The following is an 11,824-nucleotide window of genomic DNA, read 5'->3' as shown; positions in this document are numbered from 1 at the left end:
ATTAGACCTGAGTCTGTCCCCTTTCACTCTCCTTCCAGAACCTCTTTTCTGTTGAATGAGGCCCAGCCTCTGTGCATTTAGCAGCCACAAAGTACCTGCACTGTGTTCATGTACTTTGTAGCCAAGGCAGGGACAGGGGCAAAATAGCACTACAGCTGAAAATGTGCTAAATCATAAAGCTGCCCAAAGGCATAACGAGACTTAAACTGAACTTACTATTCTAGCCTTCTTTATTATTGCAGTGCCCCAGGGTTATTGGTTGCATGTCTCCCAGGATTATGGTAGCCCACTGGCAGGGTTTACCACATTGCATGCAGTGACTTGTAGTTCTGATATCCCAATTGAATTCCCCAAGCAAAACAAATTAGAATTGCCTAGGGTTAACATATGGCTCCAGAAAAAGGGGATAAAGACAGAGAACCTGTTGTTTTAATCACTATGCACTAATCACGGGAGCTCTGGATGGAGGCACTGCAGACTGAGCACTCCACCACAAACAGCTAAGATAAGTGTCATCAGTATAATATCTTTGTTTCCTCCCCTCCCAGGCAGGGAATGTTTAATGCTGTGAGATTCGGAAGGCAGGGATGGCGTGTGCTATGATGTGAGACTGCTGCAGTTCCAATCCAGAGACATTTGGTCTAAAGGACACTACAGCACTATTGAGCACTGCAATTTAAAAATAACAAAAAAAGTTCTTTAGCTGGGTTATATATTTTTTAGTCTGGTGGAATTGTTGGAAACTCCAGAAAAAGGAGGACAGATTGAACCAGTCTGGGTTTTACTTCCATTGCTTTCAATGGAAGCAAAACCCAGACTAGCTCAATCTGTCCTCCTTTTTCTGGAGTCATATGGTAACCCTGAATGGGGTAAATCTAGCACTGGAGGAAAATTCAAGATCCTGATATTGCATGATTTTAAAGAGTTTTCTATTTGTTGAGTGGAGCTTTCATCTGGATAACTTCAGTCTCTTTTAGTTTCTCCTCAAGAAACCAGCATACAGTCAGCTAGAGAATGATTTAAGAAATATTGGAGCTTCCACAAGAGACCTTGCCACCTATTAATAAACACTATTACTTGGAGTGGAGGAGTAGTCTAGTGGTTAATGCAGCAGACCTTGATCCTGGGGAATTGGGTTTGATTCTCACTATAGTTTCTTGTGACTCTAGGCAAGTCACATAACACTCCATTGCCCCAGGTACAAATAAGTACCTGTATATACTATCTAGCTTATAACTGAAAAAGAAAAACGCCTAGATTTCGACCCAAATCGGGAGATAGACGTTTATCTCACAAAAACGAATAAATCGGTATAATGGAAAGCCGATTTTGGACGTTTTCAACTGCACTCCATCGCGGAAGCGTACAAAGTTGACGGGGGCGTGTCGGAGGCGTGGCGAAGGTGGAACTGGGGCGTGGTTATCGGCCGAGGAGAGATGGGCGCCTTTCGCCGATAATGGAAAAAAAGTATGCGTTTGTAGCTAGAATTTAGGGCACTTTTCCTGGACCCTGTTTTTTCACGAATAAGGCCCCAAAAAGTGCCCTAAATGACCAGATTACCACCAGAGGGAATCAGGGATTACCTCCCCTGACTCCCCCAGTGGTCACTAACCCCCTCCCACCACAAAAAATGATGTTTCACAACTTTTTATTTTCACCCTCAAATGTCATACCCACCTCCCTGGCAGCAGTATGCAGGTCCCTGGAGCAGTTGTTAGGGGGTGCAGTGGACTTCAGGCAGGTGGACCCAGGCCCATCCCCCCCTACCTGTTACAATTGTGCTGCTTAATGCTTAGTCGCCAACCCCCCCAAACCCACTGTACCCACATGTAGGTGCCCCCCTTCACCCCTTAGGGCTATAGTAATGGTGTAGACTTGTGGGCAGTGGGTTTTGAGGGGGATTTGGGGGGCTCAACACACAAGGGAAGGGTGCTATGCACCTGGGAGCTCTTTTACCTTTTTTTTTGTTTTTGTAAAAGTGCCCCCTAGGGTGCCCGGTTGGTGTCCTGGCATGTGAGGGGGACCAGTGCACTACGACTCCTGGCCCCTCCCACGAACAAATGCCTTGGATTTATTCGTTTTTGAGCTGGGCGCTTTCATTTTCCATTATCACTGAAAAACAAAAATGCCCAGCTCACAAATTGTCGAATAAAACATGGACGTTAATTTTTTCGAAAATACGGTTCAGTCCGCCCCTTCACGGACCCGTTCTCGGAGATAAACGCCCATAGAGATAGACGTTTTCATTCAATTATGCCCCTCCACGTAAACCACTTAGAATGTAGTTGCAAAAAACCACAGAAAGGTGGTATATCAAGTCACATTCCCTTTCCCTACCATATAAGAAACAACAGACTGCTGAGATTTCAAACCCAATTCCATATGAGGGTTTGGAACTTACAATTGTGTCTCACCAGGTAGCCTGAATGTGACTGGTATTTTAGAAACATCTTTGGAGTTAGTGACTAGAAAGGCAACTTTGTTTGTGTCGTTTGTTTTTCAAAAATTCTGTTAAATTGTTTATGGGTCAAAAGATTTGGTGGTCCTTTTACTAAGCTGTGCTAAAAAGTGGCTGGCAGTAGTTTTAGCACCTGGGTTTCCTGTGCACTCTGGCCACTTTTTAGCGTTGCTCTAAAATGGCTGAATTTCAATTTCTAAATTAGCGTGTGGGCATTACCGCCTTAGCCCTTGCTGCCTCCTATTTAGGAGGAAGTAAGGGCTTCCCATGGTAATTGGGTAGTGTGCCGTAATGTGCCTGTGCTACCTGATTAGATCAGGCACATCTACTCTCCTCCCAAGACACGCCTCCTGCCCTAGAAAATAACAAATATTTTCCAGAGTGGGATTAGTGCACGCTAAATGGAAAAGGACCATGGGACACCTCAGCACATCCCACAGTAGTGCTTATTTAGCGCATCGTGGGCCTACCGCGGCTTAGTAAAAGGGTCAATTGGTGTTTTCCAGATGTGAGCAAGGAAACCCAGGAAAGGCAGAAGCTATTTCTGGCTCTTCACTAATGTGTTATTCAAGCTAATAGATCATTTTTATTTTAATCTCCTGCTAAATGTTTACTTAAGGGAGAAAGGGAAATAGGACTTGATATACCACCTTTCTGAGGTTTTTGCAACTACATTCAAAGCGGTTTACATATATTCAGGTACTTATTTTGTACCAGGGGCAATGGAGGATTAAGTGACTTGCCCAAAGTCACAAGGAGCTGCAGTGGGAATTGAACTCAGTTCCCCCAGGATCAAAGTCCACTGCACTAAACACTAGGCTACTCCTCCACTAGCAACATTCCACGTAGAAGCCTTCCCTTGCAGATCAGCAATGCGGCCACGCAGGATGTCAGATTCACAGAAACAGAAGCCTGCGCGGCCACGTTGCTGATCTGCAAGGGCAGGCTTCTACATGGAATGTTGCTAGTGGAATAGCAACATTAACATTCCATCTAGAATCTCCAATAGTAGCAACATTCCATGCAGAATCTCAAATAGGGAAATGGGACTTGATATACTGCCTTTCTGAGGATTTTGCAACTACATTCAAAGTGGTTTACATATGTTCAAGTACTTATTTTGTACCAGGGGCAATGGAGGGTTAAATGACTTGCCCAGAGTCACAAGGAGCTGCAGTGGGAATTGAACTCAGTTCCCCAGGATCAAAGTCCACTGCATTAACCACTAGGCTACTCCTCCAGACTATACATTATGGGGTCCTTTTACAAAGGTGTGCTGAAAAGTGGCTTGCTATAGTGTAGGCACAGGTTTTGGGCACGCGCAGTATCATTTTTCAGCAGGCCTGTAAAAAAGCCCTTTTTTTCTCTCTAAAATGGACATGCGGCAAAAACACAATTGCCGCTCATCCATTTTGGGTCTCTGACCTTACCACCAGCCTAGTGGTAAAGAATTTGGGCGGTAAGGACCTACGTGCATCAGATGCCACTTGGTGCATGTCCGCTACGTGCATCTGAAGATAACAAATATTTTTCAGATGTGTGTATCGGACATGAGCCAAAAATGAAATTACCGCAAGAGCCTTGCAGTAGTCGGACGGTAAGTCCATTTTGAAGTGCGTTGGGCAAGTGTAGGCGCCTATGCAGCTTAGTAAAAGGGGCCCTATATTTTCTATGATCCTGCGCAGTTAAAATCTTTTGTAGATAACATGTTTTCATCCCTTTGGGATAGAACCCATTGTGTGAGAGACAGTAATGTGGCTGCTTTCAGGTAGTTGTTACAGGTAGCATTGAGGCCTTTTCTTTTTGATATATTACGTCTTTGTTATTTCTCAGTAATTTACTGTTGGACCTCCAGTGTTGGGGGCTATGAGTGAATTTCTTACTACTGTAGTTTTGATAATTGCTCTATTAGGATTACTTCTATATCCAGTTTTTCTTGTTAATTATTCAAATCTTGTATAAAAATAAAGTTTAAAAAAATTAATTAATTGTTGGTGTTGTATGTGTCAGACGGGAAATATTGATCAACGTTATCAAATTTTCACAAAGGATTTTTGGTGAAGGCATTTTGAGGGGAAGAAGACTAATATTGTGGAGACCTCAGGAGAAGACTGGCAAGGAGTGAGAAGCAGAAATATGACTTATAATGGTAAATTTAGAGGATTAGATCATACACTTTTCTCACAATCCAAATACACACTAAGAGGAAAGGGCACAAGGCTCAGATGTTATTATAAAAATAGAAAAGCTGTTTATTATACAATACTGATATAAGTACATAAGTATTGCCATACTGGGACAGACCAAAGGTCCATCAAGCTCAGCATCCTGTTTCTAACAGTGGCCAATCCAGGTCACAAATACCTGGCAAGGTCCCAAAAGAGTACAAAACATTTTATGCTGCTTATCCCAGAAATAAACAATGGATTTTCCCCAAGTCCATTTTAATAATAGCCTATGGATTTTTCCTTTAGGAAGCTGACCAAACCTTTTTTAAACCCCACTAAGCTAAATGTAATCAGAGATACTGAATTATGCAAGATCCCCCACAATGATGATAAAGTATTTTAAGTACCTGCCCAGGAGACTAAGATAATGCACACTAACCTAATCCTGAAATTAGTAGGATTCCTATCACCCCAAGCACTAGCAGGCACTCAGGAAATAGCAGTCCAACCTGACATGTAATCCCATCCTTTGCCCCTTAGGAGGGGAAAACACTTCAGCCTTGTTGGCTGATAAAAAAGAGAGACAGAAGAATCCGCCTGAAGCGGAGAACTCAAACGCCCCATGGAAAACACAAAAGTGTGAAGAGAAGGAGTGGGAGGTTGACCACAGATACCAAAGACTGGAGAGATGAACACTTTTAATCAAACGAAAATGTTTGATTAAAAGTGTTCATCTCTCCAGTCTTTGGTATCTGTGGTCAACCTCCCACTCCTTCTCTTCAAAAAAGAGAGACAATCATACTTAGATAGACGCAGCAAGCAAAATCTTTATTGGTATTTCTCTAAGTCAGTACAAAAGTGATTGTTCTCTATGGAGCATGGCTTTCTCATTCTGTACTTATATACTGTTATAAGTTCCATTTCTTCTAAAACATGTGATTCCTCTTATTCTTACTTTTGTACCTAAAATGGAATTTCCTGCTTTATTCATTATACATAAAAAGTTATTTTCTTTATTCCCACCATCCTCTCCTGTCCCAATACATGTGCACACTTTGTGCTCGTTGGCCATTCTCTTATCCCTTACATGTGATCCCTGCAACATCAAACAAATTGCATGAAACACCTGGCTCCTTCTTCCCTAAACACACATTTGTGGAGGAACATCTCCTTCTTTGGAGAGTCCTCAGCTTCACTCACCATCAAGGTTATATCAATTTTATCTGCCATATATGGGTTGTATTGTTTTAATACAGGCCTTCAGTCGCTTTGGGAAGTTCTTAGCAGCCTTGTCGATCGGTCCTTGTGGCAGGCTGTCCCAAATTATCTGCTGCGTTTCCTTGAGTTTGGTAATTGTTTGCAGCATTGGATGGACCTTGTGATAGGCCTCCAACATTGCTCCCCAGACAAAAGTTTATGTCACAGTGATGTCATTAACAGTAAGCTGGTACCCTATTTTTTTTCTGCATGCTATTTTAGATTCTTTAATTCATAATTTTTCATGACTTTTTATTCTTTGGAGTTTGCAGGGCTGCATTTTGATTAAAATTTATTATCGTGATAGGCTATGTTATTTATTTGTTTTTTTTCCCCACTGCAGCTCCTTGTCACACTGGGCAATGGAGGTTTATGCGACTTGATAACATACCTTTAATTACGTAATTAATCACAGTTAAAGATTTTAATCGAAATCCAGCCCTAGCCCACTCTCCACCACCAGGCAAACAAAAAAAAAAAAAGGCTTTCAACTCTAATTCCTGCTTTTGGATTCTAAGGGGCCCTTTAACAAAGGTGCGGTAGGGTTATCACATGGGTAGTGAGCGGCAAACAGTGCTACTGCTAGGCATACCCTGGCACTCTGCGATAGTTCTGCTTTTGTCGCGCACCATTTCCCGCACTAGAAAATAAATGTTATTTTCTAGCACAGGGGGCGAGGAGTAGGCATGCCCAGCAGTAATCGGGTAGCGTGAGCACATTGCCATGTGCTGCCCGATTACCGAGCCCTTACCACCTTCTAAATATGTGACAGTAAGGGCTCAGTCGGTAATGGCCACCCGCTAAATCGAAAATTAGTGTATGGCCATTAATGGCAGAAATAGAAATTCAGCTATTTTAAAACTACACTAAAAAGTGGTCAGAGCGTAGGGAAATCCCACACACTAAATTTACTGCCGGCCACTTTTTTATAATCCCTTTACATTGCACAAAATATACTTATGTTCCTTTCATCGAATCAATGTTAAAAAAACTTATTTTAGGGAACAATATGGGACTTGTGCAATGATGAAAGGGAACAAATCTTCAAGCCCTGACATCTGTTGTCTTTTTGGGGGGCCAATGAAGACAAAGGGACAGAATGAAAACCTCTGTCATTTCCAAAACAAAATATGGCACTGTCTCTCCCTCTGGATGCTATTCCTTCATAGCTCTTCCTTCATGGCAGAGGTTTGTATTCTCTCCTCTCTGAGACCCGATCTTGTGACTCTGGCATTGGATCTGCTTGGTAAATGGCCCCAGGGACAACAGCTTATCTGGGGGTAAGCATGTATATCATGAAAATATAGGATGTCCGGGAAGAGAAAACAGCCTGAAGGAAAGTGAAGCTATAAAAAGTCCTGGATAAAATCAATGCTCTAATACACCTCCTGTTTGGTTTTAAATTGCATATGATGGTTGCTCACGACATAGAAATAGCTTGCCTAGAGATATATATGTGCTTAAATTAAATTAAATGAATTGCTGGTGTTGTATGTGTCATGAACGGGATATTGATCAACATAATGGAATTTTCACAAAGGGGTTTTGATGAAGACATTTGAAGGGGAAGAAGACGTGCCCTATAAGTGCATAAGAGCAGGGCCAGCCTAAAGATAAGTGATACCCTGTCCTAGGCAAATCTTCAACCATGTACCCCTCCTCTTCCACAGTGCAGCTCAAGGTCCTATCCATACCAGCATCTCCCCTTCCGTGACCTCTCACTGTACTTGCAGTACCGCAAGACTGCCGTGAGAGGTCGAGGCAGCCATTTTCAAGAAGCTGCTGCTAAGGGCAGGAGCGAGGGGAATTCGCTGCTGCCCCCGACACCCTGCTGGACCAACAGGGAGGTCAGGTAGGCCCTGGGGGAGGGTCCTATCCTACTGAGAGGTGGGATTAGGATTGGGCTACTGCTGGGGAGGATGTTGGGGGGTACTGCCCAGTGGGGGGCGGGGCAGAGCGGAGCTGAGCAGCGATGTTGTTTGGGAGGGGCCACGAATATTCAATGCCAGGGCATGCAGCTCCTGCCATTGAATATCTGGCTATCAGTGGTCAACCAGAATTTAACCGGGCACCAGCCAATATACAGATCAGTGACAACTTTAGAGCATAAAGTTAAGACATCCTGTTTTCTGTTCTAACTTTATGCCGTTAGGGGGTCTTTAAGCCACAGTAGCATTTTTAGCTCATGGTAGAAATCAGCTGGCAGTAAACGCCAAGATGCCTAATGGAATAGGGTTACGATAATTTCCCTAAGGAAAAAGAGGACACATGCCCCGCCCCTGTAGCACCCCACCCCCTGTGACACCCTGACCCACCTTACTGTGACACCCCACCCTGCCCCCTGTCACATCCCACCCCACCCCTGTGATTTTGACCCCCCAAAGAAAGCCAGATTCCCACTCTCTCCCCCATGTATATCCCCTCCCCAATTTTTCAGTCTCCCTCCACCCACATGACTAAATTCACTACCCCTCCCCTCCTATACCATATTGTAGGCCCTAATGGTCTAGTGGCCTCTTCAGAGCAGGAAATAGCCCCTTCTTTCCTGCCCAGCATGACTGTAGACTTCTTTTGCTCCTGGCACTGATTCCAAATGGCTGCCAAGAGTTCAAGCAGTGACCTTGTAAGACTTCTACAGTAGTCTCGCAAGGCTGCCACTTGAACTCTCGGCAGCCATTTTGAAGCGGCGCCACATGCCTGGCAGGAAAGAGAGGGCTCTTTCCCGCCCCAAAGAGGTCACTTCACTAAAGTAAAGGAAGAGAGGGGAGGATAGAACGCCCACCTGCCCATCCGCTTGCCAGCCTGCCCATTCGTCCGCAAATCTGGACAAATGGGCAGGCTGGCAAAACCCACCCGGATGCTCGGCCATGTCCTCAAAACAAGGACATGTCTGGATAAAACAGGACATATGGTAAACCTGCATAGGAATATAATGGGCATCTTAGCGTTTACCACCAGCTGATTTCTACCGCAAGCTAAAAACACTACTACGGCTTAGTAAAAAGACCCTCTTACTTTGTAGGAGTGTTTCCTAGGTCACCTTTGTAGGCCTGAGGCCTACACCACGAGAGGAAAAATAGACCTGCTAATATTCTGGCAAAATTTTATAACAACGGATGGTCAGCACCTACAGACTCACCCCAGTTTCTTCATAATTGGGATAACAGATGCAGAACCATACTAGACAAAATAGCACCACAACAAACCAGAACCTCACACAGAAAAAACTCAATACCATGGTTTAATGAAGAATTGAAAGAATTAAATACACAAGTCAGAAGATTAGAAAGAGCATGGAATAAGAAAAAAGATGACTCCGCACTCAATGACTGGAAACAACTACAAAAAAAAATACAAATATACCATCAGACAGACTAAAAGACTATATTATAAAACTAAAATTGGACCAGACTACAAAGACACACATAAACTCTTCCAACTCATAAACAAATTACTAAATACTGCTCCGGTCACCTCTAACAGCACAGACACTCCATCAGCAAACAGCCTGGTGAAGTACTTTAAAAAAAAAATTACAAAATTACGACTCATAATACCCATCAACTCAAATGATTACGAAAACCTCCTTGAATGTCTAGACCCAATACCTGGGGAATATCCAGCAGACCGATCATGGACCAACTTTGACATACTATTGATCGATAGCATCTCCCAATTTCTTAAAAGATACGCCAAATTGCAATGCAAATTAGACATCTACCCTAGCAATCTTATAAGGTTGGCCCCTCAACAATTCATAACAGACCTCACAAGGCACCTGAACTACATGCTATAAAATGGTCTCTTCCCAAAAGATAAAGGAAATATCTTACTCACGCCTTTACCCAAAGACGCAAAGAAAACTGCAAGTGACCTAACCAACTATCGACCAGTAGCATCAATCCCGCTGATAACCAAACTCATGGAAGGCGCAGTGACAAAATAGCTCACTAACCACCTAAACAAACACTCAATTCTGCATGAATCTCAATCAGGATTTCGAGCGAAACAGTAATAGTAACTCTAACGAATAAATTTAAACAAATAATTGCAACTGGCAACAGTATACTTCTTTTGCAATTTGATATGTCCAGTGCCTTCGATATGGTTAATCATGAAATACTATTACACATCCTGGAATACTTTGGAATTGGAGGCAACGTTCTTAACTGATTTAGAGGATTCCTGACAACAAGATCATACCAAGTAACAACCAAAGCGGCAACATCAGCCCCATGGTCACCTGAATGTGGAGTTCCCCAAGGATCCTCCCTTTCACCTACCTTCTTTAACCTAATGATGATACCCCTAGCCAAGCTTCTAGACAACCAAAACCTCAATCCATACATATATGCAGATGATGTCACAATCTACATCCCGTTCAAACGCGATCTAAAGGAAATCATCAACGAGATTAACCAAAGCTTCCAAATCTTGCACTCCTGGGCGGATGCATTTCAGTTAAAACTCAATGCAGAAAAAACACAATGTCTTATATTCACCTCACAACATAACACAAGTAAATTTTCCACCATAACCACTCCATACTTTTCTCTCCCAGTCTCAAACACTCTGAAAATTCTTGGAGTTACCATTGATCGATTTCTCACACTTGAAAACCACATGAAGAATACAACTAAGAAAATGTTCCACTCCATGTGGAAACTCAAAAGAATAAAACCTTTCTTCCCAAGGGCCATTTTTCGAAACTTGGTACAGTCAATGGTACTAAGTCACCTGGACTACTGCAATGCACTTTACGCTGGCTGTAAAGAACAGATCATCAAAAAACTGCAAACTGCCCAAAATACCGCAGCCAGACTTATATTTGGAAAAACAAAATGTGAAAGTGCAAAACCCCTAAGAGAGAAATTACACTGGCTCCCACTGAAAGAACGTATCGCGTTCAAAATATGCACGATTGTTCATAAAATTATTCACGGAGACGTCCCATCATACATGCTTGACCTCATGGACCTTCCACCCAGAAATGCTAAAAGATCTTCCCGTACATTTCTTAATCTACATTTCCCCAACTGCAAAGGATTGAAATACAGACTGACACATGCATCCAGCTTTTCCTACATGAGCACACAGTTGTGGAATGCACTGCCAAATCACTTGAAAACGATTAACGTAATAACTAACTTTCGCAAATCATTGAAAATCAACAAAGCCTACCACGAGAACTCATAACTAATCCACAACACATCACCACATCCTCTCTTATTCTGATTGTCTTATCTCCATAATTGCTTGATTAGATCGACTTGTTAGCCTTGCTATCTTTGCAACACCAATTGTATTTTTTGTACTCTGAAATGGTGATGCCATAACAGGTCTTTGTAAGCCACATTGAGCCTGCAAATATGTGGGAAAATGTGGGATAAATAAATAAGCTTATGCTCTGAACCATGCTCTGAGCCCTGAGCCATACTGTCATGGTTTCTCAAAATTCCTTTGCCTTGTTTTTATGGATTATGTGCTGTGCAATCAAGGACACTGCTTGTCTGAATACCGTCTTTGTTTACTGTGTGGACCTGAGATGAATGAGGTTCCTAGTCATGGGTCAATCTTGGGAGGCAACACTGTGTCTGTACCAGTTAGAACCAATTGTGCACTGAAGAAGGAAGCAGCTGGACCACTGAGCAGGTTGGTTGGATGCAGAGATGTAGCTAGGTGGGTCACCAGGGGAGCAGCCGCTCCCCCAAATGGATTTTTCACACGACCTGTAGCTTTTAAAATATGCGCCAGTGCCGTCGGCAGTCCATTCTCTGCTCCTCCTGCCCCTCAACCTGACTACGCATCTGGTTGGATGGACTCGGACTTCTGATCAGGACAGTGAAGACTTGGAGTAACAGCTATTCAGAGACACTGTTCCTGTCCTATGTGTAATCAGACAGGTACTCTGAGGAGTTGCAAGGACGGATTAGTGCGTCTG

The 11,824-nt window shown here is 43.1% G+C and overlaps 1 long non-coding RNA gene across 1 annotated transcript in view; it reads right to left on the bottom strand.

The window, feature by feature from the left end:
• The window catches only part of LOC115481772, a 60,997-nt gene extending 59,927 nt beyond the window's left edge, over positions 1-1,070 (bottom strand). The window contains exon 1 of the long non-coding RNA XR_003944000.1: positions 860-1,070. This is a non-coding gene — a long non-coding RNA (uncharacterized LOC115481772). The remainder of the gene's footprint in view (positions 1-859) is intronic.
• Between the last annotated feature and the right edge of the window lie 10,754 nt (positions 1,071-11,824).

Source organism: Microcaecilia unicolor, chromosome 12 (genome assembly GCF_901765095.1).
Source record: "Microcaecilia unicolor chromosome 12, aMicUni1.1, whole genome shotgun sequence".
Lineage (NCBI taxonomy): Eukaryota > Metazoa > Chordata > Amphibia > Gymnophiona > Siphonopidae > Microcaecilia > Microcaecilia unicolor.
This window is presented reverse-complemented; position numbering and strand designations above follow the sequence as displayed.